Genomic DNA, 6,549 nt, shown 5'->3' on the forward strand with positions numbered 1-6,549 from the left:
AAAATAGCTCATGAATAGATAGCTCATATGTAAAATTAAATATAACAGGTAACCTTAAAATACCAAAGGTAGTAAAAGGTAAGACACAACACGAATTACTTTTCTTTCTTACACAGTAATGCACTACTAATTCACATTTTATTTCTGTTTTTAGAGGGTTCGGAAAAAAAAACCTTAAGTATCCTTGATCTCACTCCGCCTCAAGCTGCAGATCTACAAGGCCGTCATACGTCCGATTCTTCTCCATGGCGCACCACTCATGCGGCACCTCTTCCGGACCACGTTAACCCAACTGCAGAGCTTCCAAAATTCCCTCCTTCGGCGAATAGTCAGAGGAACCGCACTCCAAAGGGCCAGGAATAGTGTTATCAGAGAGGAGCTCCAACTCCCTTCTGTGCCGGAAGTCATAGGCCGTAGGCACATCAAATTCTTTGATGGGCTGAAAGCCTGTGCCAATCCCCTATTCCGAGAAATAACCCCTCCCCAAGACCTGGGAGGTGGCAAAGCACGGTCCCCTTGGTCGACATCCTCGCCGAGGGAAGGACTTCTGGCTCTGCAGGGTGAAGTCACCCATACCTCAACACTACCAGCCGGAATTGTGCCTCCCCATTCCTTGTTAGCCCCTGGCAGTACAGCCACTCGTGTAAAACCGCCTTCAGCGGACCAAGCATGAAACATCTTATAATGCCACAAGGCAAAACAAGATAAAATGTAAATATGTGTATATAGTATCCTTAGGTTTAAGTAACATATAGAATTGTATTAGTTTAAATAAATAAAATAGGAGGTAAGAAAAAAAAAAAAAAAATTAAGTATCCACCCTGCAGTGCCCATCTGCAGTGCCCGCACCCTTGGCGGGGACCCCGCAACCAGCCCTGCGCCGCTGGCCTTTCGACAGAAGACCACCTTCATCACTGCGGGCGCTGTCAGCCGCTTGCAGCCCGCCTGCCCCGTCCAGCTGCCCACAGGTATAAACCATTGTCCACCCTAAACCTTGCACCTCATCCACCACCGGAGAAACATTAGTCCACACTCCTATGGATCTTGCGGAACAAAGAGGCACAATGAAGAAGGAGAATGGCAGATTATCAGCGAAAAACACAGCTTTAAACCGCGCCCATCAGCCAAGCAACGGAAGACTGAGTTCCAACTCAGGGATGACAACTCATTCCTTGGACTACCTGTCGAAGATCCCAAGCCCAGGCCTCCCCCACCAGTTATAATAGCACCAGCGGTATCGCTAGTATCACTTAAACAGATGCTAGCAACAGTTGGGGTGAGCAAGTTCACCACCAACAACTCGGAAAGAGAGACCAGGCTCTACTTCACCACTGAAGCAGACCACACTACTGCCATTGAACTGTTTAAGAAACATAACAACGTGCGATATCACACGTTTGCACCCAGGGGCACAAAACGGTCGAAGAAGTTCGTGCTGCACGGATTCGACATCAATCACCCCATAGAAGATATTACTAGCGAGCTAAAAACCCGCCTACATGGTTTCAGAATGGGACGTAGGCTTATCAGAAGAGACAGCCAGAACCACACCCACGCAACAGACGCGATCCAAATCATCACGGACCCGATTGTGCGACTTGAGGACATTGAAGCACTCAAGGGCATCGATTACGTGAGATTTAGGGTCACTAAATTTGAAGAAGATAGACGACAGGTACTGTGCCACAGGTGCCTGGAGTACGGCCACACCCAAAAATACTGTGGTCGCAACGTCGCCTGTCTCTGGTGTGGAGATAATCACAATATTGAGGAATGTCCCAAAAAAGCTACAACTCCCCACTGTAAGCACTGCAATGAGAAACATATAGCGTCATTTAAAAGGTCCAAAAGAATAACCTCTGCTACTGCACAACTACCCACCAGGCAACCAAGCAGGCCAGTCCGTTAGGACCTCACCTTCACCACCGCTATACGAGGACCACCGGGACACTCCTCAACTCCACAACCACCTACGACTCCCCAGCCGTCACCAGCCCCGACCCTGGAGACTTCGACGATCACAGTCCTCATGGAGAAAATGTGCTCCAGGATGGGTCAAATGATGACGATGGTGATGACCCTCCTCAACACTATGACGAAGATGTTGGAACAGCGTCATGGTTGAGCACATCGTCCTCAATTATAATATCAGAGGCCTTCAATCGAAGATGGCCGAAATAGAAATCCTCCTGCAGCAGCATAGACCAGCAGCGGTGGTGCTGACTGATACCATGCTCTCCACCTCTCTCCAACTATACTTCCATGGACAACCGCGTATAGAGAAGCATGCTCACCCGGATCTGCGGAGAGCGTAGCCATCCTGGTGAGGCGCGACATCCCGTCAAGGCTCATCCCAAACCCAGTGGAATCGACCGAAGGTACCCATATGATCACGGTGGACGTGCAGTTTAAACACCGATTCACTTTCACCTGCATCTATAAGCGCCCGAGGTACAGTCTCACATCAGCAAGATTACTACTACAACATGCCCAGACTAGGAGTCGAATTGTGGTTCTTGGGGACCTCAATCCTCGGCACACCGCATGGCTATGTGGTAGCAATAATCCACTGGGTACCTATATATCCAAGACCAGGCTGGCCGTCTTCCATCCGGGAGTGCACACTTTCAGACATGCGGGCTACCCATCGAGGACCTCAACACTGGACCTACTCCTGACCAGGGATCTCCACACGGTTACAAACTGCCGAGCTCTAGCATATGGACCGTCTGATCACCGGCCTGTACTCTACACCTTCGAAGGTACAACAACAACACCACCGGCAAGTACGTACCTATTCCACAAGGCCGACTGGAAAGGATACAGGTCCTGTGTCGAACAAACTCTCCCAGTGGTCACACCACTAAGGACATCGGAGGAGGTGGATGCAGCGGTGGAGCTCATCACCACCGCTATACAAGATGCAGCCGACTTCACCATCCCCAAGTTCACGCCTTCAGGAGACCGCCAAAGCACATCCTCGCCCTCATCGGTCAGCGAAACAACCTCCACAACATCTACCAGTGCACACATGACTACAGCCTCAAGCCGGCCATCAATGCGATGACCCGGCAGATAGCTAGTCTCATGCGGGATTGGAAGACCTCGCTCTGGCATGACCAACTACGGAGGACACACGATGATCATCGCCAGTACTGGAGACTCGTGAGGTCCTTCGTCAACAAGAAGCGAAGTGTGCACCTCACATCAGGCGACGACCTCCTGGTATCGGGGGAACAGGCTGAACTCCTGGCCACAAGCTATGCAGCGAGAGATGCTGAACGGACTACCAGTGCACCCCATCCACAATCTGGACCACCGAGCCCCAACGAGAAGCATCTATTCTTCTCCTTCGACCAGCTAGAGTACGTACTACGAAGCGTCAAAGGGAACAAGGCGTCAGGACTGGACGGAATCCCGTATGTACTCATGAAGATGCTTCCTAGGAAGGGTAAAGCCTTCCTACTCAACATCTTCAACTCATACATGCGGATCTCGTACTTTCCCACAGTATGGAAGCAAGCTATCGTCGTATCTCTACTCAAGCCGGGGAAGAAGGGAGACTCGACCGAGCACTATCGTCCGATCAGCCTTCTCTCGCACATGAGTAAGGTGTTTGAACGGCTCATCAGCCACCACCTGATGGAACACTGCAGAGAGAAGAACGCCATCCCACCACAGCAGACCGGATTCCAACGGGGAGTTGCCTGTGAGCACCACCTCGCGAAGCTCCAAGCGCACACCATAGGGCAGATGAAGAAAAGCTGTCCAACGGCCTTCATCTCACTTGATTGCAGCCAAGCCTTTGAGAGTGTTTCTCACCCGCTCCTACTCCGCCGACTGGAGGAATTCAAGTTTCCATCCGCCCTATGCCGACTCATCCGAAGCTACCTCAGTGGAAGATATCTCGTCGTACGGGTTGGCGAAAGCCTTTCCTCTCCAGTCCCTACCAACTACGGAGTACCTCAGGGTTCGGTACTAGGTCCAGTACTATTTGTAGTCTTTACGGCACCTATAGTAGCCATCGAACACCCAAAGGCAGTGGTAGCAGCCTACGCGGACGACATCGGCATCTACGCCTCCAGCATCAATGCAAAAACAGCCCTAAACCATGCTCAAGACACTGCAACCACCATCACTGATGCCCTCAAAAGTATTGGGATTAGGGTAAACCCTGGAAAGACGGACGACGTAGTGATGTCGTTCCAAACAGGAGAGAAACCACTGCCTACCACATTCAAAGTGGATGAAGTCGACCAGCGGATTTCCACCTCAATTCTCTATCTGGGCGTCACATTGGATAGGCACCTCACCTTCTCCAGTCATGTTCGGGAGAGACTTAAGCTGGCTCGCCAGAAGAGCTACAGGCTCTACTATCTCCTAAAATCGCCACAACTTTCACTAAGGGTGAAGCTGCAAATCTATAAGGCCATAATACGACTAACTCTTCTCTTTAACCAACACTCCAAATAAGAATTCCGTTCTCCGGTGAATCGTCCGTGGAACTACTCTACAGAGGGCCAGAAACACCACCATTCACCAGAAACTCCAGCTACCCTCTGTGCCGGAGTATATAGGCCGAAGGCACATCAAATTTTTTGATGGGTTTAAGGCCTGTGCCAACCCGCTCTTCAGAGATATCGCCCCTCCTCCAAGACCTGGGAGGTGGCAAAGCACTGTCCCCTCAGTAGACGTCCTCGCCGAGGGAAGGACTTCGGGCTCTGCAGCTTGAAGTCATCACACCACCACCACCAGCAGCCGGAATGGTCCCTCTTCATTCTTTGTAAGCCCCCGGCTATAGAGCCACAAAATGTAAAACCGCCTTCAGCGGACTATCTTTTTGCTAATCTTATACTGCCGTAAGGCAAAACAAGAAAAATTGTAAAATGTATTTATATGCTATTATGTACATATAAATCCGTATTGTATAGATATTTTTTGAATAAAAGAGGTTTAGAAAATAAAAAAAACTTAAGTATCCAACACGAGGAGGCCCCTCACCTCCGGACTCAAAATAGCTCCTTGAATGGATAGCTCATATGTAAAATTAAATATAACAGGTAACCTTAAAATACCAAAGGTAGTAAAAAGTAAGACACAACACGAATTACTTTTCTTTTTTTCACAGTAATGCACTTACTAATTCACTTTTTATTTCTGTTTTAGAGGGTTCGAAAAAAAAAACTCAAGTATCCCATTGTATATGTTTAAATAAATAAAATAGGAGGTAAGAAAAAAAAACTTAAAATATCCCTTCACTTTTATTTCTGTTTAAGAGGGTTCGGGAAAAAAAAAAATAAAATAAAAAAAACTTAAAATATCTACCCGGTTTTTAAATACCATAATCAAGTTTATCTTTATTTAAGCCTAAGTTTTTATTTTATTACTAACATGACGAATCCAACTGCAATAGATGTCGATCACAATACAGACCAAACAAAACAGACATCTCCCAACCCCCCTGGGCGTTGTAAGAGACGTCGCTTCATGATCCCTGATGAGGAAGGCTATGTAGAGCCAAAATAGGGTAGTAACCCGGGTTGATCCTCAACCCCAACCAGAAACAAAACTCAATAATTCATTCGACGGACTCTCTGAGACCAATATTATACATAACACACACACCCACTACAAGCACCACAACTAACACAAGCACAACTACAAAACAAGTTAGACCACCACCTATAGTAATTAATCCACCGGTATCGGCGGTACAATTACGGGATGCCTTTAAACAGGCTAACATTATAAATTTTAGTATCCGTTTCTCAAAAGAGGAAAACAAAATTTTAACCAACACTAAACAAGAGTACGACAAAGTCCTTCGTTTTCTAGAGGTCATAGAAAACGTATATTACTTATACTATGTACCAACGGTGTATGTACCACGGTGTACCAAACCTCTTAAAAAATTCATCATCAAAGGGTTTGACCTTAATCACCCTTTAGATTCAATTAGTGATACGTTCTCGGAACGCCTTCCTCGCTTCCGTCAATTACATAGAATGCAGAAAACAAATGCCGCCGGGCAAAAGACTGACCTGACGCATGTTATCGTCACAACAGAGTACGCAACAACCCTTGACGATATTAAAAAAGTGGGTCCCATAGACCACATGATTTATTCAGTTGAAAAAATGAGAAATATCGGTGGCCCCAAGCAATGTTATAATTGCCAGGAATTTGGCCACACCAAAAATTACTGCGGCAGAATGACAATCTGCGTCCGCTGCGGGGAAAACCATCCCATAAAGGAATGACCAAGAAGCACCCCACCAAAGTGCATTCACTGTAACGAGGATCATGTATCCTCATTTACAAAATGTACAAAAAGGGCTGACAAGATCAAAATCTTGCAAGCCAAGAGGGAACCATTAGGCCCTCCAACACAAACACCCAAGAGGCTCCTCAACCTCAACAAAATAAAAATCAGACCCCTCCTCTTATGCGGGCAGAATTATATACGGCCCTCCTCCACCAACCATCCAACCACCGTCTTCGGAACCGGCATGGGTTCCCAACCTCATGTCAATGTTCCAGGACATGAAA

Source organism: Halyomorpha halys, unplaced genomic scaffold (genome assembly GCF_000696795.3).
Source record: "Halyomorpha halys isolate HHAL.00 unplaced genomic scaffold, Hhal_1.1 Scaffold34.1, whole genome shotgun sequence".
In the NCBI taxonomy this organism is placed as follows: Eukaryota; Metazoa; Arthropoda; class Insecta; order Hemiptera; family Pentatomidae; genus Halyomorpha; species Halyomorpha halys.